General features: G+C 31.6%; 1 protein-coding gene across 4 annotated transcripts in view; it reads left to right on the forward strand.

Moving 5' to 3' along the window:
- LOC129906605 (tyrosine-protein kinase Btk29A) overlaps positions 1–27,229 on the forward strand; it is a 245,300-nt gene that overhangs the window by 121,349 nt on the left and 96,722 nt on the right. Inside the window, exon 1 of one of the 4 annotated variants that reach the window (XM_055982418.1) lies at positions 5,015–6,003. The exons of the other annotated variants lie outside the window; for them this stretch is intronic. The gene's annotated coding sequence lies outside the window, so the exon portion shown is untranslated. Of the gene's footprint in view, positions 1–5,014; positions 6,004–27,229 lie in introns of those variants that run through there. 4 annotated transcript variants of the gene reach the window in all.

The raw sequence follows: 27,229 nt of genomic DNA on the forward strand, positions 1-27,229 counted from the left end.
AATGTTAATCCAGAAAGTGTTTTGTGTTTTGGCCTAGAAGAAGTAGCATACATTATTGTTCTACAAAACTTTCTAAAAAATATTCTCGTCTAAGGGGAATATTTCTTAGAAAGGTAGCCACCTAGGTTTCTATAGATTTATTTAATACCACAGGAGTGTTTAAAATTTTTCATAAAATACTTTTTTCACATTTTGCATCGAAAAACATATTTCAAATTTTTTTTAAGAAAAATGTGCAATAGCAATGAAATTTTTTAAGTGTTAATGTACCTATCTAATTATTGTAGAAAATTATAAAAAAAAATAAATAAATAAGATTCATTCATTCGTGGTTATAGTGAACGAAAACATAAGATGATAAAATTTAAAATACACTGAACGAAAAAAAGCCAATATTTAATGAACTGGTTGCGATAGAACTTTTTTCTGGGTTGGGGTCGAAATTCTGTATGGGCCAAAATTCGGATTCCAAAATTCTGTATTCCAAAATTCTGTATTTTAAAATTCTGTAAATTCAAAATTCTGTATTTTTAAATTCTGTAAATTCAAAATTCTGTATTCTAAAATTCTTTAAACACAAACTTCTGGATTTCAAAATTCTGTATTCCAAAATTCTGTACTCCAAAATTCTGTAAATGATAAAAGAAAAATTGTTTTGATAATGAAAAAAGTGCGCACTTTTTTCATTATCAAAACAATTTTTCTTTTATCATTTACAGAATTTTGGAGTACAGATTTTTGATATTTACTATGCAGAACCTTGAAGCAGTTTGCGTTCGAGTTTAAGTTAAGTGTTTTGAGTTAATCGTGATATAAAATGAATTCAGAAAAATGAAAAATATTAAATTATTAAAACCTAATAAAGGAAAGGATAAATTGTGTGTCGATGGTTTTATGTTTAATAACGAAGAAAGAACAACTTACAAAAAAAAAAACATGGAAAATGAAATATTTTTTTAATGAAAAATCTCGGAAAATTTTTCGGAAAATAGGGTACTTAACTCAAATTAGTCATGCACTTAATAACTCTATTCGAATTTTGCCGAAAAAAATTCAATTTTTTGAGAAAAATTAAATTCAAGCAGAACATGAAAATCTCGGAAAACTTATCGGAAAATGGAGCGCTTAATTCAAGTTATTAGAACATTCAACTATTTATGTCCAATTTTTTCGAAAAAGTGGAATTTTTTGAAAAAAAAAAAAACAAAAACAAATTCAAGTTAGTAGAACATGAATTTGTATGGAAAATGAAAATATTTTTTTTAATGGAAAATCTCGGAAATTTTTTTCGAAAATTGGGTATTTAACTCAAAGCACTTAATTATTCAAGATAATTAAAAAAAAAAATTTTTTTCGAAGATCACAGAAAAAAAATTATTTTTGTAAAAAAAAATTTTTTTTGGAATTTTTGTTTGGTACCTAAATATTAATCCAAACCCGAATTTTTTACTAACAGTTTAAGGCATTTTCTGGTAATTGCTCTGCTAACTTTAAATTGAGTTAGCAGAACATTAAGTTTTTCCAAAAGTAGGGGAGCACTTGATATATTTTTGGGGTACTTGCTCTGCTTACTTGAGGGACATGTTTTAATGTAGAGATTTAGAATTACAGAATTTTTAAAAGCAGAATAATGGATTTGCAGAATTTTGAAAAACAGAATTTTGGATTTACAGAATTTTGAAATACAGAATAATAGAAAAGCAGAATAATGGAATACAGAATTATGTTCATACAGAATTTTTTCTTCAGATACAGAATTTTGGTCATGCAGAATTTTGGAATACAGAATAACGACCCGTTCCCCTTTTTTCTATCTGTTTTTAGAACAGCCATAAGTTAAGCTATCACCCGTTTTAGGGTTGTCCATTCTCTATCTAACACCCTGTATATATTCAGAGCTATTCTATAAGCAAAAATTCCCAGGGAAATGGTTTCGGAAAAATGTTATTCTTAACCATCGAAGAAGGAAATTCAAGCTAAAAAAATAGTGTAATTTCAAGAACTTTTCAGTTGGGAGTTTTTTTTTTCTGAATAGGCCTGATTATGACGATTACAACTGAACTTTAACTTTTTGAATCGTTATACGGTGGTTCTTAGGAAAAAAAGTGTCATGACACAATTCTTGCACTAAATTTTTTTGTGACTTTTGACCCCAAGTAAATTTTTTTCCAGGTCTCGAATCGATGACTTTTTAGATTTAATTTATGATGGCGTTTCCAACAATCCTACCAATTTTTAGCTTGCTAAGAATTTATATAACCTCACCCCCTTATTTTAGTCTAATTTAACCGGACTATAAATATGTAATTCTATGTGGGTTTTTGAGGTTTATTTGTTAAGCTCTAATATCTAATTTATATTTTCAAAGAGTGTAAACTCTTCTTCAGGAATTCTTTTTAATCTAAAGAAATTAATCTTAAGACTTTCAAGGGCTTTGTTTTGCTTTTTGTTTTTTTTTTTTTAATTTTTTTTATGGTGCTTTTAGTCTCTATGTAGATAATTAGAAACAAATAGACCTTATGTCCACATAGATTTAATTCAAATAAGGAATAATATTTAAAATGAAGTTCCAACAAGAAGGTTGGAGAAGTAGGCCCACCTTAGGAGAGCCTATTACCGGAATTAGTTAACGTCAGACTTATGCCGAATTCTTTCATTTTTGGGTCGACAGGTATAAAGGAAATCGTCAAGACCATCTTGATATTGATGATGAAATTGCGTTTAATTGATAAAACCAATAAAAAACTATGTTTATCACACATTTCTCGAAGAAAATTAACCTGAAAGTAAAAGTTTTTCATCTAGGTAGGCAGGAAAAATTGAAAAGCTTTTTAAGTTAATATCTGAGCAACTAAAAAATGTATCAAAAAATTTAAACACATTTACAAAGATTAAAATTTTCTTCTAAAAATAAAGACCCAAAAATAAGGGTTTTCTTAAATGATGCTGATACCATTCAGCATGAGATAGATTATTACTGAAGAACAATTTGTTTTCTTAAGATATGATCTGGGACATCCTGTAAATCGCAAAGTATTGCTCAAAATATCAGTATTTAGGTACATAGTCTAAGAGCCCAGAGCAGATTTTGGGAGTTTTTGGATAACCGAAAATTGGTCATATGTATGTGTAGGTAATAGCGTCCTGATGAAGAATTCGAAAGTCTGGCAGGTTTATTTCACGGCATTCTATGGTTTATGGGGAGTTGAAAAATGCATTTTTTCCGATTTTTGTGTCGAGTATATAACCACTTTAATTCATATAGAGCCAATAGAGGGCGATACCTTGATTGCAAAAAGTTCGGTCCCAGACGTTTTATTCGCGGTATTACCCCCGCCAGACGTCCTTGAAGATTCGCGAAATGGCGATTTTCATACAAAAGTCAGAATATTATTTTTTGCAAGATATATAACCGTCTGGTGGTACCTATTAAAAAATCACCACTACCCCCTGATAGAAAATAAATTAGTTCCAGACGTTTTAACCACGGCATTACCCCCGCCAGACGTCTTTTAAGAGTCGCGAAATGGCGATTTTCATACAAAAGTCAGAATATTATTTTTTGCAAGATATATAACCGTCTGATGGTACCAATTAAAAAATCACAACGAACCTCTGATAGAAAATAAATTAGTGCCAGACGTTTTAAACACGGCATTACCCCCACCAGACGTCCTTGAAGAGTCCTGAAATAGCGATTTTCATACAAAAGTCAGAATATTATTTTTTGCAAGATATATAACCGTCTGGTGGTACCTATTAAAAAATCACCACTACCCCCTGATAGAAAATAAATTAGTGCCAGAGGTTTTAACCACGGCATTACCCCCGCCAGACGTCTTTTAAGAGTCGCGAAATGGCGATTTTCATACAAAAGTCAGAATATTATTTTTTGCAAGATATATATATGATCTGGGACATCCTGTAAATGGAAAATTATTGCTCAAGGTACATTGTTTTCTTCATATTTTTGAAGAGCTATAATATTATAGCTAGAAATCAAATGGCTTGCACCTTTCTTCGAATTTGCCCAAGCTATGTCAATTTTTCACTTGCCTTTGCTTGTGAGATTGCCAGTTAAGGTTTTTGTGTCCTCTAGATTCCACAAACGTTGGCTTTTTGTCAAGAAATTTTGTCATATCAAAAAAAGTAAAAAAAAAAAATATTGTCTAGTACACGATTAATATCAAGTCCGACTTTAAACCGTAACGAAAAGAACATCCGCGATGTATAACCGAGCCATTTGTGATACCTACGTACTTGGGGAACTTTTGGTAGTTGCCATCGGTGATAAAAATCTGATCAATCCCTGATACTGACCAAGGATGATATTAAATTGGTAAAGTTTGTGATTTTAGCCAAGGGAACACGTGAAACTTACGAGAACAACTCGTAATATTAACCGGTTCGACTTGATAGACTAATAGAAGTATCTAATCCAATTCTTATGTTGTCTGTGATATATTTTTGAAGAACTTGTGTTTTATTACGAGCGGAAACTATTTATACTTGTCGGTGATACTTTTGTGATATTTTTGCTAAATTTATCTAATACTCACGTGGAAATATTTGATATTAATAGGAGTAATGTGTGATTAATATAGGGGAAAGCTGTAACACTCGAGGAGCAGCCAACGGTTTTTAAGCCTTGAAAACTTGATAATTACTGATAAAAATTCGTGATTTTTTATGTGAAAAACCTGTGTAACATATCGTAGCAATTGTTATATAAAAAAAGGGTTAACTCGTGGAATCTATAATCACTGTGATATCTAAAATGGTTCTATGTGATACATAGGCACAATCCGTTATACTTTTCATATTGAGCTTAGCAATTCATAAAACTTAAAACTGAAATTTCAAAAAAAAAGAAATCCAATACATGACCCTAAAACTCAAAAAAATTGTCCAAAACAAAAAAAAAATTATATCTACCATCAACTTATTCCACAGATGCATCGCTGATTGTTGCATTTTGCATTAAAAAAAAACTAAAGCTAGCTTATGTTCGAGATCGCCTACTAGCAGACTTATGCCTGCTTGCTGCTTAAGCGCCCGCCACCAGCCACTGTCTCTCGTGGTGGTGTTTTGTCTCCACCAAGAAAGAAAGACCCGATCCGATTCGATCCTCCAGTCTATAAAGCAGCTCCCCAAAAAGTATCTATAGAAGTATAGATACACAAAAGTCAGCACAAAACAGTATCTCTACCAGGCTAAAGGCAAGCAGTTCTGCTCAGTTCAGTTGCTCAGAACAGCACACAATCAACCTGGGAATTGGTTGGTAGATGGAACATATCAACACAAAAACGACAAAAAAACAACAACAACAACAACTAAAAACGACGACAACAACGACGATGTTTTTCTTCGCCTCCATCATGGAGAATCGACCTTTTTCAGTTTGATTCCAGACTTGGTTAGAGTAAGACGCGCGGGCAAGATCGATGTGCGTTCCATTTATTCGTTGTTGGTGTTTTTTTTTTTTCTCTTCGTTAAATGTATCTAGATACTCGATTTCTGCACTAAATTTTGTTTCCTTCCTCGACGATTTTTCCCTTGTTTTTGTTGTCTTTTTTTGTCTTCAATTCGAATTTTGTTTATATTTCTGATGCTGCTGCTGGGCGGTTGTATCTTTAAGATACCATTTGTTGATAATCAATGTTTTTGTTAGTTTATTGGAAGATTTTAGATTGAATTTTGAAGTTCCCTAGAAAAGATAAACTCCATATCGCGACACGGGTCCCCGAAAATCTTTGTATCTATCCCAAATTTTTCCCCCAAATGTGATGTATTTTTGAAGTTCTTCTTGTGAAATGAAAATTTAATGAAATGTGAAGAAATTAAGTTCAAAGATATAAATTTTGGTTAAAAAGATAAAAAAAAAAAATATTTATATCCAAATAACCATATCTTCAGTGTGCTTCGGTTTTTATTCCTGGATAACGATAAGGTGGTCGAACCACAGGAGGAGGCTCAACTTTTCGGATAAAGTCGAAAAAAAAAGTAAATATATTTATTTTGTTTGTATCTATAAGATACTTAATTTTTTATCCTTCAAAAATAAAAAAAGTCAAATTGCATTTTTTCACCTGTGTGTTTTATTTTTTGGGTAAAATTTTGAACAAAAAATTGAATTATCTCAGCGAAGGAATAAAGTATCTAACTTCAAAAAATAAGCAAAAGATATTCGCTTAAGCGCCGTTATATTTTTGCCCGTTTGTATATCTAGATACATAGATGGCTTACAAACGAAAAAAAAAATTTAATATAAAAACAAAAATAAGTACAAACCAGTTTTTGGCTAAAAGTGTGCATTTTGCACAAGATCTCGTTCCGTGTATCTTTTTTTCTATTTTTTGTATCTTTTTTTTCGAATTTCGCGACTCTTTGGATGCTGTGTGTTGTAGCTTTTGAGAGTTTAAAAAGTAGAAATGTGATGTTTTTTTCTTCGTTTTTCTTTCGGTTTTGTTTATCAATTCAAATGAATTGTGAAAAAAAGTAGAGGTATCGATAAATCAAATAGAGAAATATGTCTACAAAAAGAAATGCGGGTTTTTTCTGTCTTTAGAAATTTTATATTCCATTTTAAGCTTGAAAGCACCTACAACTTCACTCTTATAATAGTAGAAATAGGAAAAAAATAATTGATTTGAGATCTATTTTTTTTTTGTATTTTATTGCATCATAAACACAAGATCAGGTTAACTTAATTGATATTTGATCGATCAATCAATTAGTTTTGAAAATCAAGACTGTGAAAGGTTTTTTTTTTATTTATTTTATTTGTTTGTATTTTTTTTTCTATAAGTTGGCGGCGAATCTATATGAGACAAATTACTTGAGTAATTAATCTGTGCTGTCGTGAGATTAAATTTCATTGCAGGAAGTTTTCTGTATTTTTTGTTTAAGTGTTTTTTATAGATTTGTACTTGTGGGTGATATATTTTGTTTGTTATATTCATTCGAGCGGAATAACTACTACTGTTGTTAATTTTATAAATTAAGATCAGAGTTTGAGGATTTAAGTTTTGTTTATTTTTTAATTCTTTCTGACGCGTTTTAATTTAATTGAAACTTATAAGGTTTTCGTAGTGAAAAAAAGATTTTTTTGAGATGTTTTTGACGATCGAGTTGGGAAATTTGGAGGAAATATTTACGGTCTCCTATTATTTTTTTTTTTTAATTTAACCTTGAAAATATTGCAAAATAATCTAATTTTTAATTTTTATCTTTAACAAAAATAATCTCATGTTGATAAAATTTTTGTGAAAACATACAAATCTGTTTTAATTGGCCTAAGTTTCAATTAAAAAAAAAGTTGATGAAAAAATTTGATGATGGATTTTTCATTTAATACATTTTTCGAGAGAGTAGAAGGCATTTAAGAACCGTTTTTATGAAATTCTAAATAGTTATTGCTATTTTTTTTTTCTCAATTTAAAAAATAAGTTGGTGTGCCATTTCTGTTAGGGTCAAAATTCTACAGGGGTCATTAATGTTTTTCTGCAAAAAGTGTTTTTCTAAAAAGTGTAAAGAAAAGCGTACGCTTTTAAACATTTTTTTAAAATTTTTGTAGACATTTGTAAAATCATCCTCTCGCTTATTTAAACAAGATTTGCATAATGTTTTATTTATTTCATTAGTTTTTTGTTATTTTTTTTGGATATTTATTTTCCTTTAAAAATAAATTAATTAAAAAAAAAAAATAAAGAAAAGTTTTTTAATGTTAAATATTTTTGAAAAATAATGATTTTTTTTAATTTATCAAATACAAATGAATACTCAAAATAAAAATATGGATGTGAGTTGTAAGAAAGCTATGCATTTTGAAAAAATATTTGCGACAGCTAAACAGCAAACATTTTAGAAAGTACTGAAGTTGAATTACATGAAAGATGTGGAAAAAAATGGAAACAGAATAAGCAAATTTTTTCAAATAGATTCATGTTGGCAGAGTTTTGAAAACAGAATCTTAAAAAGCAGAACTTTGATAAAATTTAAATTAACATACAAAATATTGCAGACAATTTTTCACCGTTTGCAAACGGTCAAGGATTTTTAACATTCTATTCGCTTTTTTCTTTTTCCCATATCTGAAAAACTTACACACAAATTCAAACACTTAATTTGCAAGTGATAGGATATCATATTCATATCATCATATTGAATTTTAAATATTCTTCATACCTGTCATAGATTTTGATATACAGCTTCTCGAAGTAGTTTCATGTAACGAAGTTGATTTTTAGGTGCACTCCAAAAATCCTAATCATTATTTTAATTTCTTCTTGGAGCTGTAACTTTAAATAATTGTTTTTGAGATAGTATAATTCAGAACGAGAAGTTCGTGGAATGTTTTAAAACTTCGCACTGTATGAAGAGTTTTTATTGTTTTGAAAGGAATTTCCATTTTAAGAATTTTTCCTTAAAAACAATTGCAAATAAAGCAAAAATAATAAAATTTTAAATCAAGAATTCATATTCTAAGGGAAAACACCCGGAAAATGCTTTTTAGAAAAAAAAAACTCCCAATCTAAAAATCCTGAATACAAAAAAAAAAATGAATACAAAAACAAACAAAAAATATTCAATTTTAAGCTGATACTATATGCTAAGAAAATCGTCTTTCCCAAATACAATATTTTTGACATTATTTGTCTATTATTGGTGACGTTGTTTCATATGAGTTCTTAAAAAATTCAAATCTACATAAATCCCTTTCGCAAACTTATTGAATAACCGAGTTCAATTCAATATAAGTTCAAGTGACCTCAACTCCAAAAATTTATAAAGCGTTTCGCTTTATAAACAAATTCCCTTAGAATATTATAATTCACAGTATATTCATGCTGTCAGTTGTATATAGTGTCGGTAAACATCGACCAAAATAAGGCGTCTTAGTAAGGGTACGACAGATCTAACTGATGAGCCCACTGTCGTACCTGGGCGAAACGCTTTATAAATTTTTGGAGTTGAGGTGACTTGAACTTATATTGAATTATATTCAATCACTCCACTTAAAATAAAAATAATTTTAATAATTTTTTATTATTTTTGTTATTTTTTCTTCGTTATTAACCGAGTTCATTCCCATGAAAAATATATTATTATTGAACTTAATTTAAGACAATAAATATTTTCATTTTATATTTTTCGTTTAACCCCTCTTTGACATTTTTTAAAATAAAACTTTTCCTGCTTCTTTAAAATTTATAGTTTCCTTAACCTTAATTAACAAAAAATTCTATTTTATTTTAAATGACTTCGAAAAATGTGTTAAATTGCTTAAAGTATAAATTTTATTTTCCAAAAGGGAAATCTTATATTAAAAATAAAATTGAATTCAACCCGAGCAAGCGTGTGTCAAACATGCATCGCCACTTATCTTATTTAAACGAATTTCGTTTTTTTTTTTTCATTTTGTGATTCCCGATTAGGTTTTTACGAGTCTAAATTGTGTGTGGCGACATGAAGAGCATCAAGGAAATATATAAAAATACATTCATAGATAGAAAAACCGAAAACAAAAAAATAAAAGATATCTGGAACATCCTCCTTCTGGAATGGGAGGAATATAAGAATATTTATCTGTTGGAGAGATTGTTTGGAATGTATTTGGTTTTTAATTAGAACATGGTGTTTTTGTTCAAATTTCAACAAAAATGAGGGAGTTTTTTTTTTGTAAGAGATGAATAATTACTTGAGGGGTACTAATTCCAGCTGAAATTCAGGTTACTGAGAAAAAAAAAAAAAACATTTTTTTTGGTAAATTATCTAAAATATATTTTACTATTAAAAATACTGTTTGGTAAGATAAAATTCCTTAAATAGAAGACGTTACATTTTTTTTTGTTTTTTAAAAAGATAATAGTTTAAAAAATGTGGTCCATTAAATTTAAAATTGTATCGAATAATAAACTGTTTTCATACTTTTGCCTTTTTTTCTTACTTAAGTCGCTTTATTTCCCAAAAGTATTCAACCAAGTTTTGTTATTTAAACAACTGAATTAAGATTCCCATAGAAACTAAATTGAAAACAATTTTTGAACTTTGTGTGTTATTTATTTATAATTTCTGTTTTCGAAGATATTTTTTTGGCGATGATCTCAACATCTAACAAAAAATCAACTTAGTTTTAAGCAATTTGTCAATTAATAATTAAGTAATTAATAAATTGACTAAACCTTGGTTTGTTATTGAATGTTTTTTACGGAAGCTAATTTCGCTTAAATAAATATTTACTAGTAATATGTATTATTTATTATTTTTGATCGGTATTGAAATAAAAATCAAAACAAAATGTTTCGAGAGGAAAGTTTTAAGAAAATAATAACAATTATGAAACACTTAATTAAATAATATTCTTAAACTGTCTTAAAAGTGCTATCGAAGGATAACTTTAAACAGGGTTTTAAGGAATAATTTAAAATTAAATGAAGTACTACATGAAATTATCATTCTGTAAAAAGTGAACAAATTGTACTAAAAAAAAAGGTTCAATAGAACTTTTCACGAGATTCAGAGGCCATACAAACGTATATCTTAAAAACAGTAAGTTTTAGACAAAAATATGTTCTACAAACTTGTAGCTCAGCTAGTTTACAGTACCTTGCCATATTATTAGGCTCAAGCGAAGATAATACAATTGTTTGTTTTCATGTTCCTGAATTTTTAAATTTTTTGTCGAAATATCTTAAATTTTTTTGTCTCATTTACTTACACTTATCATGTAGATACGGATTGACTTAAAAAAAGTAAAAGAATTCATAAGTTTTGTTAAAAAAAAAAACGTGCAAAAGGGAATAAGCTCAAAAAGAAGTTTTTTATGGAATTTATGACCGGAAAATTTTCAGACAGGTCCAATACATAAATTTTTGTATCGAGGAATAATGTGACATTCTTAACTTTATGACAAAAGCCCCATCTTGCATCAATATAGAACCTCTGATCGTCTGGTTATTACGTAATGTTCTTAGATTTGGGGCAGTTTTTTCTTTCGTAGAAGACCAGACGCTATTCACAGTATGTTTCCAACTTTTTTTAAGTCAATTCATATCTACATGATAAGTGTAAGTTAATGAGACAAAAAAAAAATGTATCACTTAGCGTTTAGAATATAAAAGTGAATCACAAAGTATGCAATTCTGTTTAAATTTTTATTTGTTTAAAAATATCCAAAAGGATAAATTACTTTACTGTCTTATTCAAAGAGTTAAGCTGCACATAAATTGCAATACCACAGCAGCTTTTATAACTTTATTTTAGTCATAATTCATTCATAATTGTATTGTATTTTATCACATCTTTTACTTTTCTTTAATTTTTTCTTTATTATATAACTCCTTTCACTTTTAAATGGTTAATTAGTTAACACGTAGTTGTCACGCGAAGTCATAACCTTTTTTTTTATTTTTGAAGTAGAGTTCAAAATTCAGATTTAAGAAAAAAAAAGACAAATCAATGTATTGTTTTTGAAAAACTTACATTATGTAAAAATTGTTTATTTTAATTGTTAATGTGTTACACGTGCCAAAATTATGCTATATAACATGTAGTTAGATTCAAGGCAAAGATATAACTTAAAAAATAGTAAAATCACATTTTATTGCAACAAAGTTAGTTCAATGAGCTGAGGAGCTTTTTGTCATAGGCTGGGGTATACTCGTCGGATCCAGGGTTTAACTAAAGAAGCAACAAACTTTAGCTTTTGAGGTTCACTTTATTTGTTTCCTTTTATATTCAGTGTTTTACAATGTTTTTACAAAGGTTTTATGTTTTACAATATTTATGTTTTACAGTATTTCATTTTAGAATCTTAACATTATACAATTTCCTTAATACAATTTTAATCCATATACATTATATAATTCAAGTTCATAAACTTAATCCTAGTTTTGACTGAGGTAGCAGTGTCCACTATAAATTACAGTCTGAGATAGCAGACTTCACTATAAACTACAATCTGAGATAGCAGACGTCACTATAAATTACAGTCTGAGATAGCAGACGTCACTATAAATTACAATCTGAGATAGCAGACGTCACTATAAACTACAGTCTGAGATAGCAGACGTCACTATAAAATTATAATCTGAGATAGCAGACGTCACTATAAACTACAGTCTGAGATAGCAGACGTCACTATAAATTACAATCTGAGATAGCAGACGTCACTATAAACTACAGTCTGAGATAGCAGACGTCACTATAAAATTATAATCTGAGATAGCAGACGTCACTATAAACTACAGTCTGAGATAGCAGACGTCACTATAAATTACAATCTGAGATAGCAGACGTCACTATAAACTACAGTCTGAGATAGCAGACGTCACTATAAAATTATAATCTGAGATAGCAGACGTCACTATAAACTACAGTCTGAGATAGCAGACGTCACTATAAATTACAATCTGAGATAGCAGACGTCACTATAAACTACAGTCTGGGATAGCAGACGTCACTATAAATTACAATCTGAGATAGCAGACGTCACTATAGATTACAATCTGAGATAGCAGACGTCACTATAAACTACAGTCTGAGATAGCAGACGTCACTAATTTTAGAACCTGGTAATCCACTTCTGGAACCTAGTTCTTTCAAAAAGCGGAGAAGCACTCTGTACACCTGATTGGTACTTTTCCAACTCAAGCACGACTCAAGCACGACTCGATTTGTACTGGGTTTTATCCGGTGTCTTATGTTTATTTTTGTAGTAACATGATGTGAATTGTAAGACACAGAAAAAATCCACCACAATGTTTTGTTATGTTGTTGGTCTTTTGTTATCTGTATACTGTTGTTGTAATGCGATCGTCCACATCACACAGGCTTATCAGCATGACTCACGTGATGTATGGAGTATGTGGTGTAGGCTTATGTAATGTCTCATTACACTCCCCTCCTTCTTTCAGAGACGAGAACCTTCTCGTCCTTGAATAAATAGATGCTTTTGTAGGTGGTAAAATGGGACATTATCCAACGTTGTCCCTCGGTGCTACCCGCAAATGGCGCTGTAGATTTATCAGCCTGGTGTTTTTAGCCTAAGCCATCCCTCGATGTCCATCGGAGCTATCCGCAAAAAGGGCGCGATAGGATGATGATTCTGAGAATAGGGGTTATGGACCCGTCCAGCGATGTCCATCGGTGCTACCCGCAAGAGGCGCGGTAGTGATGTAGCTGGTTCGGCTATATGTTACTTATTATAATTGTAAACTTAAAATCTAATTAATAATTTTTTTTTTCATTACTTTTTATGATATAATATTATTTATATTTTTATACAAGCGGAAATATTCTTATATTCTAAAGTACTTCATAATAATAATTCATTTAACTTAAACTAAATATTTCAGTCTTTGCCTTCTTCTTTTTCTTCCAATTTTTTTGTGATCTTAAATTGCAAAAATATTCCGTATTAGAAGAGTGTAATCTTTCAATAATCTCTTTGGTTGATATATTTATCTCTGGGGCTTTGTTACTAAGCAAAGAGATTCCTGCCAGTTTCAATTCAATTATAGACTGCTGCAATATGTCCATGCCAATGATGGCGTCTTCAGCTAATTCATTCAGGAAAGTCACTTTACCGTGAACTCTCATTTTGCCTATATCAAATCTTATATTATAATTTTCTTCGGTGGTAACATGATCTCCATTGGCAAGTTGAACCTCGACCTGCTCATGTTGGACTGGTATTTTAAGGCTCTGCAACTTCTCTCGCATTCCTAGCCCGATAAACGAATTGGTTGCACCAGTGTCGATGAGGGCTTTGAAGGTCTGTCCTGCTATATTAATCGGAACAAAGTATCTGGGATCTTTCAAAGGTTCCGGAACGGAAAGTGCAGGTACAGATGAGTCTTCTTGTTTAGTCGGCATACTGGGGCAATAGATTTGCTCTACATCTTCGGATTCACCTGCAGGATTCTTCTTCGGTTTTTGGTATCGAATCTTCTTTAAGTACCGTGTTAGCCAACGATTATGATGTTTGGCTAATGAGCAAGGCTGGATAATGGATCGGGACCTTCGAAGAAAAGGTTCTTGATAAACAGGAACAAGTGTCGATATATGATGCTGGTTGTTTTCTGGTACGTTTCTTGGATTATGTCCTTTTGCTTTTAACTCGGTCATTGGGGTGTTCTTGTTTTGATGACATACACAGTTTTTGGTCATTCGACCGTCTTCTCCACAGTAGGAGCAAAAGAGTCGGGGACGTCGGGTGCAGTTTTGCTTCTGGTGACCTAGTTGTTTGCAACGCCAGCAATGCGTGCTTCTTTCATAAGCAACTAGGTTAATAAAACTTCTGGTAGGTAGCTGCAATTTCGGAGTCAAAAATTGGCATTTATTTCTGGAGAGCGAATGGAGAAGACTCGGGAACTGATTGTGGGTTTCTCCATTGAGGTGCTTGGACATAGGTGCCAACAACTGGTCTCTGACTTCGTTCTTCTGACCAAACAAACTCAAGTTCTTCTGCCAGTTCTGTTAATTCTTGGAGTGTTTCGAAGTCTCTACGCCGGATGTGTAGCCTATACTCTGTCCTTAGACTATCGTAGATTCGGTCCACATTTTCTGCTATTTTCATTTTGGGGTGTTGTCGGATAAGGTATTCCATACTTCGTATGAACTCCTTGACAGTTTCCCGTGGCCCTTGCCTCTTTCGCATTATTTCGTCCTCTAGTTTATGGACAAAACGGGTGGGCAGAAAATAGCGGAGGAATGATTGTCTGAACTCTACCCAGGTCTGGAACTGGTCCCTGTGTATGCGTAGCCATTCAAGGGCTGTACCACGAAAAATGTCTGGGAGAGTTTTAAGAATCTGGTCTGATGGGAGTGAGTAACATGCTATCAATTCTTCGATGCGCTCCATAAATTCTAGAGCTTTTCCTGATGCATCAAATCGTAATCCCCATTTACGTACGATATTCATTACTTCCGCATCTCTGTTAATGCGGGTATATGGATGACTGGATGCATTCAGCATTTGATCACTGTGATAGGTTCGATGATTGAGTGCTTCTTGGTCCTCTTGAACACCGGCGTCGGCAGGCCTTGGAGTATTCGGTGGAGGTGTCTCATCATCCTCTTGGCTTTTCTGTGATAATTCTTCACAAAGACTGTGTGATAGACGGCTGGTACGGGAACTCCTAATAAAAGCACTGAATCGCTGTCTTAGGATGGCTACGGTACCAGTGGTGTCTAAGTTGTTGGCAGCCATCTTCTCGATAAGCTCTGGTTTTCTCAACAGGTAAATTCCTCCAATGCATTGATCCATTTGTTCATCGGTTTTCTCCATGACGGAGGGATCTTGGTCGGAGTCTCTTTGGTCTTGGTCGTTTCCGTTTGTTATTTTCGGTGGCATATTTTCGTTTTGATAAATAAAATTTTCGGCTGAACGGAGTATTATTGACGGAAGGCTTAGCCTTACTGGTATACGGGAGCGTTTGGAACGTTCAATGAACTTCTGGTCGGGTTTCTGGTCTGGTTACTGGACTGGTTACTGGACTGGTTTCGGGTCTGGTTGCTGAATTCGGTAGAAAACGGTGAATAGTTATTAAAACTGGAACTGGTTATTAACGGAAGGCTTCGCCTTATTGGTAAACTGGAACGTCTGGAACGTTTTGTCAGGTTGGACATCAATGAGCGATGATTCTTCAAGAACGGTCGGTCGGTCGGTGAAGGAACAGGTGAATCAACCTCAATGAAGTCCCTGCTCGGGCGCCATTTTGTGAGGAGCTTTTTGTCATAGGCTGGGGTATACTCGTCGGATCCAGGGTTTAACTAAAGAAGCAACAAACTTTAGCTTTTGAGGTTCACTTTATTTGTTTCCTTTTATATTCAGTGTTTTACAATGTTTTTACAAAGGTTTTATGTTTTACAATATTTATGTTTTACAGTATTTCATTTTAGAATCTTAACATTATACAATTTCCTTAATACAATTTTAATCCATATACATTATATAATTCAAGTTCATAAACTTAATCCTAGTTTTGACTGAGGTAGCAGTGTCCACTATAAATTACAGTCTGAGATAGCAGACTTCACTATAAACTACAATCTGAGATAGCAGACGTCACTATAAATTACAGTCTGAGATAGCAGACGTCACTATAAATTACAATCTGAGATAGCAGACGTCACTATAAACTACAGTCTGGGATAGCAGACGTCACTATAAATTACAATCTGAGATAGCAGACGTCACTATAGATTACAATCTGAGATAGCAGACGTCACTATAAACTACAGTCTGAGATAGCAGACGTCACTATAAAATTATAATCTGAGATAGCAGACGTCACTATAAACTACAGTCTGAGATAGCAGACGTCACTATAAATTACAATCTGAGATAGCAGACGTCACTATAAACTACAGTCTGAGATAGCAGACGTCACTATAAAATTATAATCTGAGATAGCAGACGTCACTATAAACTACAGTCTGAGATAGCAGACGTCACTATAAATTACAATCTGAGATAGCAGACGTCACTATAAACTACAGTCTGAGATAGCAGACGTCACTATAAAATTATAATCTGAGATAGCAGACGTCACTATAAACTACAGTCTGAGATAGCAGACGTCACTATAAATTACAATCTGAGATAGCAGACGTCACTATAAACTACAGTCTGGGATAGCAGACGTCACTATAAATTACAATCTGAGATAGCAGACGTCACTATAGATTACAATCTGAGATAGCAGACGTCACTATAAACTACAGTCTGAGATAGCAGACGTCACTAATTTTAGAACCTGGTAATCCACTTCTGGAACCTAGTTCTTTCAAAAAGCGGAGAAGCACTCTGTACACCTGATTGGTACTTTTCCAACTCAAGCACGACTCAAGCACGACTCAAGCACGACTCGATTTGTACTGGGTTTTATCCGGTGTCTTATGTTTATTTTTGTAGTAACATGATGTGAATTGTAAGACACAGAAAAAATCCACCACAATGTTTTGTTATGTTGTTGGTCTTTTGTTATCTGTATACTGTTGTTGTAATGCGATCGTCCACATCACACAGGCTTATCAGCATGACTCACGTGATGTATGGAGTATGTGGTGTAGGCTTATGTAATGTCTCATTACAAAATAATTACTTATTTTTTTAATTCTTACATTTTAATTATGTTGTAAAGTTTTTTTGAATTTATTTTTCATCTTAGTTTGTCACAAAAAGTAACTACCTACGGGAAAAACAAAAAGTTAATTAAAAAGCATAAAAAAACGTGTGAGAGATTGAAGAGAAGAGATAAATTACTTCACAGATTATTATGACCGTCGGTTAACTTTGAGGTTTAAATAAATTTTGATTTAATAAACATGCACCTTTTTTTTCAACTTTGACCATCTGGAATGTATTTTTTTTTTTTTTTCAAGAAAGAGTTTTTTGTTCAGATTGAGTTTTCCATTAATATGAGATTGCGTGCTGCATTTAAGTGCTTAATGATGCATAAAGCGAATCCACAAATGAAGGGACTGAATATTAATAACATACCACACCTAATTTGTATGAATTACATATTTTTTTTCCAATTCCTCATATTATGTCGTTTGATAAAAAAAAAAAAAACGTAGACAATTTCAGTTCCCTTTTATGTTTAAAGATTGAATGGTACATTAAGTACCCATCTAACCAATCCATAGAGTTAATTAACCAAAGAAAATTGACGTAATTGAAAAAATTCTTTGCAGAAATTCTCAGCTCGAAGTAAAACTAGCAGAATTTTAAGCCTAATCTTCTACTAACAAAAAATATTTCCCAGCTCTTTCCAAAAAACCTTTAAAAGAAACCTTCACCTGTGTTGTTTAAAGTTCAAAATTTACCTAATTAAATTTCAATTCAATAAATTTTTTGTTTTTGAATATTCAAGGTTATAAAGGTAATAAAAAATTTACCTACAATTTTTATTGCTTGTTTTATTTGGTGTTGAACAAGAAATTAAAATTAAAAACAATACAATAAAAAAAAAAAAGACTGCCACACCCTCTTCTATTCAAAGTCGCTCATGTTTATTGCATGTCTCGTTACTTGGCTAAATTTAAACACAAACATTATTTTTTTGTTTTTTGTTTAAAACTCAAAGTTAATAATAAAAATTAAATTTTATTTTACAAATTAATATTCATACTTCATCCGGTTGGTGGCGGTAGTAATTGTGTGGTGGTCCTGCTGTGAACTACCTTTAATTTTTATTGCTTCAAATATTCAAATTCGATTTGTCACAAAACGCGTACTAAAAACATGTCAATCAACAATAACTGATGAGGTAGAAGAAAAAAAAAGAGGAAACAAAGACTTCAAAAGATGGATACATTATGCACTTCATTGTTGTTTTGAAGAATCTATTCTATACTTTATAGTCTTTGTTGTTTTATTGACAACTTTGCTTATTTGTGAACAAAACAGAACCTAAATGAATTCTTCGACTTCTCTAGAAATTTGATAAGAATCTCACTCTCTTGGGAATATAAACAACAAAACATATTGCCACACGGAATAAGACATAATCACAATTTAATATTCTTAAAATGTACCAAGGCCGATGTCATCAGGAGAATTCTTGTGTTCTTGGTCTTCATCTTCATTTGAATGTGATGAAATAGACCCTTGGCTATAGAAAGAAGAAAGTATCAGTTTTTTTTTTTGGTTTTTGTTTCAAATATCAAAGTGCACCTTTTGTGGGACCTTCATAAAAAAAAATTACAATTCAGGTGAATTTGAACCTCACAGAAGAATCATCAAAGGAAAAAAGAAAACAAGTTTTTTTTTTTGTTGTTATTCTAGATGAAATCTGTTTTTCCCTTTGGCCTTTTGAGCAAAAAAGAAGAAGATGTCTTCCTTTCTATCCAAAACATTAGTCTTCCAGGTACAATTTTTCTTTTTCTTTCTTATGAATAAAAGAAAAGAGGATATGACCTGTTGTTGCAAAACAGGATGAGGACAAGTCTTGCGCACACAGAAGCACCAATATATTTTAATCAAACGAAAGAAAATGCAATTCTAAAGGTACAAAATGATTCTTTTTTTTTTCATTCTTAAAAAAGAAAAAAAAAAAAAAACAAAAATATAAAAGAAAATAGAGATGGCAGTTCAAAAGTTTGACATTTGATTAATAGGTGGTAGCTTTTACACGGAAGTTGGCAATTATTTTACGCTCTTTTAGCCATTTAAATGGAAAAGTTTTTGGTTGCTAGCACTTTGGGGAAAGGTTGCATTTGAAAAATTTAAGTTTTCGACTTAAAGTCAGTACCTATAGAACTTTTAATTCAAGACTTAGTAAAATTTAATCGACGGACTAAATTATGAACTAAAAACAAACATTTACAGCATAAGACGAACAGCATAAGTAAGACGAACAAAAATAAGCACTCATTTCAAAGCTCATTGAACTAACTTTGTTGCAATAAATTGTGACTTTACTGCTCTTTAAATTATACTCTCGCCTTGAATCTACATGTTATATTGCATAATTTAAACACGTGTAGGTATCTAATTAAAAGTGAATTACTAACGTTGTTTTTTCTTTAATTAATAGTGTTTCAAAGACAAATTTTATTGATTTTTATTTGTTCATGAAAAAATTGTATGGTATTGTATTATTAAATGCAGAAAACTGTTATGATTTCGCGTGTCAACCACGTGTTGAGAGACTAATTAACCATTTGAAAGTGAAAGGAGTTATGTAATAGAGAAAAAAAAAACACTTCAGCAAAGTAATTAAAAGATGTAATTAAAACGATTATGAGACGTTATGACTTGAATGAGGTTATAACATCATCTTTTTGTGGTATTGCAACTTCTGTGCAGCTTTAACCTTCATATAACCAAGTAGAGCGATGGAAAAAGACATTTGCTAAGTAATACTTTTTCTTAATCTTCCTTAAAATAAATACAAATTAGTCAAATTTTCTTTTTAAATAAGTTTATTATAATACCTACTTCTGTCATTAATATTGATTTTTCAATAAATTACTTTAGAAAAATAGTGGTAACAAAAAAAATTACTTCCAGTCTGATTTTAACAAAAAAAAAAAAAAATAAATAAATAAAAAAAATTATAGCACTCAAAATCGTGAGAATCAACAAGAACGAACATTTTACATTCTTCCTCTTTCAGATCAAAAATATTTGTTTATGCTTGGAAAAAACAAATTTATATCAACAAAATCCATTTTCATCGTCTTCTTCAGATATTAGGAAACAAGAAAAAAAAAGCTTCACCAAAGATACTGCGGCTGTATTTCTTAATTAACTGCTAAAAAAGCTAAGGAAATACATTTTTTAAGTGTTTTGTATACATTTAATTCAATTTTTACTTTTTTTTTTGTATCATGTAGTTTGTTTTACTGATTCACCTCATTATTTTCTATTTCAATTTCTTCGTGGAAAGGCAGTTTAAGATTTTATCTTTTCTATAATTTAATGCGTTTATTTTAGTGTTTTAGAGATGGGTGAGGCGAAAAGTAAAGTGAATGTGCGTGCATGATACAAATTATCATATAATGGCTTCCTTACACTTCGTATTTTTTTGTGTGACAACTCTAATTTTGTGGGGTCGCTTGAAATGAGATATGAAATGGAAAGACTTACCTTTTTTATGTTAGGGGGAACAGATAAATGACAGTTTATGACTTTCTTTATCTTACTTGCCAGAGAGAATAGGTATGATTATGTTGAAGTCATTAATTTTTTTTCTTGGAAATAAATAATAAAACTACTTATGTATTAAGGATTTAGAAAATGTCAGTGAAATCTGACAAATGTATCAAACGACTTTTTCAACAAGTTTAAATAGAACCAAAATAATTAATGTTCTTATAAGCCTATCTTAATAAGCTTATGAGTTATGAATAGGTATTATTAAATATCGTCGCTATGCTGCCAAAACGCACTAAGTCATATTTTAAGGATTTTTAGATTTAAATGCAAAACGGTTCAGAATGATGATATCGATCTAGCAAAATACCACACTAAGAAATATTTGGCGTACTTTATGAATTATTTGAGGTATATTTTTGCACGAAGTCAAAAAAAAATAACTTTAATACAGGCACAACGCACTAAGTTGACTTAGTGCTTTTTACCTGTAACGCAAAAAAAATTAAATCAGTACCAGTTTATAGCAAGAGAAAGCATTAATGAGACTTAGTGCATTTTTCCTGTCTTCAAAACAACATTTTTAAATTTGAAAAATGACTTACAAAGTATCTTGTGAGGTAAATGTAAGAAAAAAGCGGTCAAATGTAAATAGATTAATACAAATTATAAGTTTATCAGCGAGTAAAGACGACTTGAATTTTCTATATGAATCTTAATAACCTTTTAAAAATGAATTAGAATTCTCGTTCTTAACTGGCTTCAAATTAAATGTTTTCGATGCGAAAAAATTAAACCGGGAATACTTCAAACTTAATATGAATTTGACCACAATAGCCCGATCATCCTAGACGAAATTTCACTATATATCAAAGTTAATTTAAGTACAAGATTTTTTGATGCAGTTAGGTTCCTTTGATGGAGTAGAATATGAAACCACAGTTTTACACCAAAATTTGATATGGCGTATCCCCGAAAATGACCTCTGAACCCTAGGAAGTTCGAAAAAGTGATTTCAGTCGAATTTAACAGAAATTTTATCAAAGTTAATGGAAGTACACGATTTTTTGATGCAGTTAGGTTCCTTTGATGGAGGAGAATATGAAATCATAGTTTTACACCAAAATTTGATATGGCGTATCCCCGAAAATGACCTCTGAACCCTAGGAAGTTCGAAAAAGTGATTTCACGATTTTTTGATGCAGTTAGGTTCCTTTGATGGAGGAGAATATAAAACCACAGTCTTACACCAAAATTTGATATGGCGTATCCCCGAAAATGACCCCTGACCCCTAGGAAGTTCGAAAAAGTGATTTCAGTCGAATTTAACAGAAATTTTATCAAAGTTAATGGAAGTACACGATTTTTTGATGCAGTTAGGTTCCTTTGATGGAGGAGAATATGAAATCATAGTTTTACATCAAAATTTGATATGGCGTATCCCCGAAAATGACCCCTGACCCCTAGGTAGTACGGAAAAAGTGATTTCACAATTTTTTGATGTAGTTGGGTTCCTTTGATGGAGGAGAATATGAAATCACAGTTTTACATCAAAATTTGATATGGCGTATCCCCGAAAATTTTTTCCTACTTTGTTTCTTTTCCTTTTTTGGAAATTCCACAGCTTTTTCTGTTGTTCTGAAATGATGAGAATATTATTTTAGTTGAAAAAGAACACATTTTTTTATTTTCATCACATGGGCCGACCAGGAATCGATCCCACGTACCTCTGCATACCAAGCCAGCACCTTACCAGTAGACCATGGTCGAATATTAAAGATGAGTGGAAAATTGGGAGCTAATTGAAACCTCACATTGAAATGCAATGTTTTTTTCTAATGCATTACAAACATTGCATATTTGCAGGATTAAAACTTTGCATACTTACAGGTGAAAACATTGCATACTTACAAGAACCTCTTGAAACAGGTCTTATGAAAGCCTTCGACTGAAATCACTTTTTTCGAACTTCCTAGGGTCAAAGGTCATTTTTGGGAACACGCCATATCAAATTTTGGTGTAAAACTGTGATTTCATATTCTCCTCCATCAAAGGAACCCAACTGCATCAAAAAATCGTGAAATCACTTTTTCCGTACTACCTAGGGGTCAGAGGTCATTTTCGGGGATACGCCATATCAAATTTTGGTGTAAAACTGTGGTTTTATATTTTCCTCCATCAAAGGAACCTAACTGCATCAAAAAATCGTGAAATCACCTTTTTCCGTACTACCTAGGGGTCAGGGGTCATTTTCGGGGATACGCCATATCAAATTTTGGTGTAAAACTGTGGTTTTATATTCTCCTCCATCAAAGGAACCTAACTGCATCAAAAAATCTTGTACTTAAATTAACTTTGATAAAATGTCTAGATTGATCGGGCTACAATTTTCGAAACTTGAACGTTTTTAAGAATTTTCGAAGAGGGAGAAACCCTGTTCCTAATTATCTACCGGTAAAAAAAAGGCCAAGACTGTACAATGTACACCGAACCTCTTATATTAGCACAACTAGGAGAAAGACCTGATTGATATATGAGGTGTTCAGAGTAATAATGGGTTAAGTCCATTTGAAATTTGTGCATTGTTTTGAACTTTGAAAAGCCTTTTCTCAAGAACTATAGGAACTTTTGAAATAAAGGTTTCACAGATTTCTTTCTTGTAGGTATATTATTTTATATCGAACAAAACCCTTAATTTTAAAGACCTTTAAAAATCCGACTTATGTATAGAGAAGTGGACTTCACCCTTTATTATTCTAAACGCCTCATTTGTAAGAAAGGTGTTATTCCTGAAATTTATCATTCTTGGTTTTCATCATTACCATCACAATGTTGGACAAAAGATTTCCTTCCAGAACTAGATGTATTAGATGAAAGAGATTATTTTAACTTGCTTCCATTTTTAAAGCCTTCTTTTAATAGTTACTTGTTTTTAATTCTTCTACGTTGTAAAATTTCTGATTTAACTAGGTATAATTGAGATTTTGTCTTTACTTTTGTGCTATAATGTTGTTTCCTTTAACTTTATATGCCAGAAAAGTATTCATTACGAACAAATAATTGCAAATCATTACAGGTAAAAGGCACTAAGTCATGGCTTTTTCTACTTTTGTTCACATAATTATCATTTTTGTTATTCAAAAACCAAAAAAGTTTTTGGAAACTAATGTCAAAATGTTGAGTTTGTGTTTAAAGTGATTATCTGACAAATAACAGTTAACATTGAATTTTCACAAGAGAAATAATCTTAAAAATCGATTTACTCAAAACTATGTTTTTTGACTTAGTGCATTTTGGCTGCATAGCAACGATATACCATTTAGATTTAGATAGGTGACATTTTTGGAACATTACTTCGTGAGTCTTAATTTTTGGGCCTTAAAACGCTTTCAGATTTGTAACTCCTTGTCATTGCCTCTTTTGAGTCATAAATTCTTGTCAGATATTATTCTTTTGAGGTCATAATTTTTTTATCGCTACTCAAAATTCCTTTTTGTATGTATTTTGGGTTATTACTCCTGAGAGGTCATAGTTTTCGATTACATCTGGTTAAAACTTTCTTGGTCTTAGTACATAACACTCTGAAGTTATAGTTCCTTGGAGTCATAATTTCGAATTCTCGAACTCATTGGTGACCAAAACTGTCATAAATGTCGGAGGTCTTAATTTTAAATTTTTTAATTCCTTGTAAAAATTTGTGGGGGTTATATATTGGAGGCCAAAACTTTTAAGATTCACGATTCCGCTAGCAAATTTGCGATCCTAACTGCTAAAAATAACTGTATTTTCAAAAGTCTTTTAGGGTCATTGCTTCATGGGGGCATAAACTATTTTCAAAGTCATAACTATTCGGCGGTATTTATATTACGATCACAGCTGTTTAAGATCTTAACTCCTTGTCAGAATTCCCTAGGGGTCATTACTTTCAAAGGTCCAAACTTTCTGCGTGCATAGTTCCGTTTTTCCGTCAAAATCTAGAAAATTTTCGATCTCAACTATTGAAACCGTATTTTCAAAACTCTTTTTAGGGTCATAACTTTTAAATAAATCCTAGTAAAATAAATAAATATCTCCTTGGGTTAGAACGCCTTGCATGCTAATCTTCAGCCCTAGATCTTTACGCTAAAAATCCTAGGGTATGATACAACCTTCAAACATGGTCTCAACAGCGTGATTAATCCCTAGTCATACTAAAGTTGTCAATTTTTTTATTAAAACTCTAAGCTTCAAGAATCCTTGGGTCTACTATGTTTTGATTGTTTCTCTTTCATTCAAAATTTAGTGGGTCATAATTTCTGAGTTAGCTGTTTTATTTTTTAAAAATGGCTTGCGTCATTGCTTCGTAAATCAAAAGTCTTGACATTCTATAATTTTTTTTTTTGTTGCAAATAATTTTTAGGGGCACAACTTCTTAAGACCTCACATTGATTTTGATTTCTGATTGCCTATAATTCCTAGGATTACATTACACTAGTCATTCCTTTTTGGGTCAGAAATGTATGGATTAGAAACTTTTGGGTCTTAACTCCTTGGGTCATAACTTATAAAGTAATATATTTCTATGATTTAACAATTAAAAATGCAATTTTTTTAACAAATCTCCTCCTTAGCTAGTCTATCAGAAATAAATGTGTACCATCTCTTCAACACGTAGGTCCCAATCCCAATCTTATATAAAAATTCAATAATCTTGTTACAATAAAATCAAAATCAACAAAAAAAAAAATAACCTTCCCATCCATGACAAATCAAATTTGAATTCACATTCTATTAATAATCACTTATATAACTCCGACACAGAATGACATCTATAAAGCGTCATATCTATTCAATACAAAAAAACAAATAATAATTGAAATCGCCCACGAGGCGCCGCAATTTGACACCTGAACGTGTCACTAGTTGCTCTAGTGTCACGTCTTCAACATACCGGCACGTTTACCTTGTCACTAAACCAAAAACCACTCATTGTTTGTAGAAAAGTAGACTTGATTTCGGAACATAACTTTGCGAGTGGGTCACCTCACCTCGCCTCACACTTTTATCTTCAAACTTCGTCATTTACAATATTGTGGCTTAACGTTGTCTTGGTATAACACACTCGAGACTCGACAACCTTTGTAAAACTTCAAAATCAACTTGACACCTTGGTTGCGGTTTGTGTACCTATATAATTTATTCATAGACATCAAAAGTCTCCAAAAATGGAGTCATAAAATCTTGGCTAATATTTGTGCAAATCCAACTAAAACAACAACAATTTTCTGCATCCAAAAAATTCATCTTAATCTTTCTTAAAGCTAACCTTGACTGACGTATCTTGTCAGTGTGCAAAATGTAAGGAATGGCATTTGAGTGTAGAACTAAGAAATTAATTCTCCACTTGAAATTAATGAGATTCAGTGAGCGGTATTTTTATAATCGAAACTGCCACGCCCAGTTTTGTAATTTATAATTATTTGCCTATACAATTTGCAAAGGAGGTCTTAAACTAGCTCTCATGACAACTTCGACGACGATGCAGATGCAAATACACTACACAGACACTGAAACTGAAAGATAAATAAATAAATTTGTGCTTGCTGCACTCTGGGGGCAAGTACGCGCGAATGATGTTGATGATCATCAGCATCTTCGTCGTTATCTCTCAACATGTGTCGTCTTTCTCAATTCTAACGGTACCAAAGCGAAAGAGATATTTTGTTTTTGTTTTTGAAATTTATTTCCATTTCAAAGATGGTGCCTTTAACGTGCCAATATATTCAAGTTTCAAGGCGGAGGAGAATGTCCATGAAATTTACCATCATCCACAACAAAAAACGAAAAAAAAAATGAAAGAAAATATAAATACAAGCTGAAAAGGGTGAGGAGAGTTTACTTTGGTTTATATTCATATACTCACACTCCGTGTCAATTGATTGGGCTCTAAATTTATTTTGAAGTCTGTCAGTGCTTTTAAGGTATCACTTTTGACAGTTTTTCACTGCCTAATAAACAGAAAAATAAAGTAGAAGGCAAAATATCAAAATAAATAGAAAAAATGTTTGTTTGTTCCCTTTGCGCTCGAGCGTCAAAGGTCTGATTGGAACGTAAGTTTCTAAGTTTTGTTCTCATTAACAGTACGAAGAATATGAGAATAAATTTTGACAAATTGGGCCACTGAAACTCTCTCTCTTTTCATTTATTTACATTTTCTTTTCCTTTAAAATCAAGGTTTTAGTAGTTATAAACGCCTTTTAAATCCCATTTTAAATCTGAACTATAAATAAAAAAAAATCTTTAAAATATGACCCTAATCCAGTGATCTGGAGTGTATTATTGTTTTTCTTCTTCAACTTTTTATATCACGAGATTTGCAGAGTGCTGCTGCACTTGCATATACCTACTAAGCACTAAGCTAAGCATGCGTCTCAGGTTTTTTTTTATTCTCTCTCGTTTAACTTAATGTAGGCAGAGACCAGAGAGGTATTGGGTTTTGCATTTAATACGCGCGTTTGTCAGCCCAAAGAACTGGTTCTTGGTTAAAGATACTTTTCAAGATGTCTTTTTTTTTTGAGTTTTTTTTTTCTTCCAGTAGTTTTGAAGGTAGAGCAATGCAGATGGTAGATAGATAGGTTT

Source organism: Episyrphus balteatus, chromosome 1, assembly GCF_945859705.1.
Source record: "Episyrphus balteatus chromosome 1, idEpiBalt1.1, whole genome shotgun sequence".
NCBI classification, from domain to species: Eukaryota; Metazoa; Arthropoda; class Insecta; order Diptera; family Syrphidae; genus Episyrphus; species Episyrphus balteatus.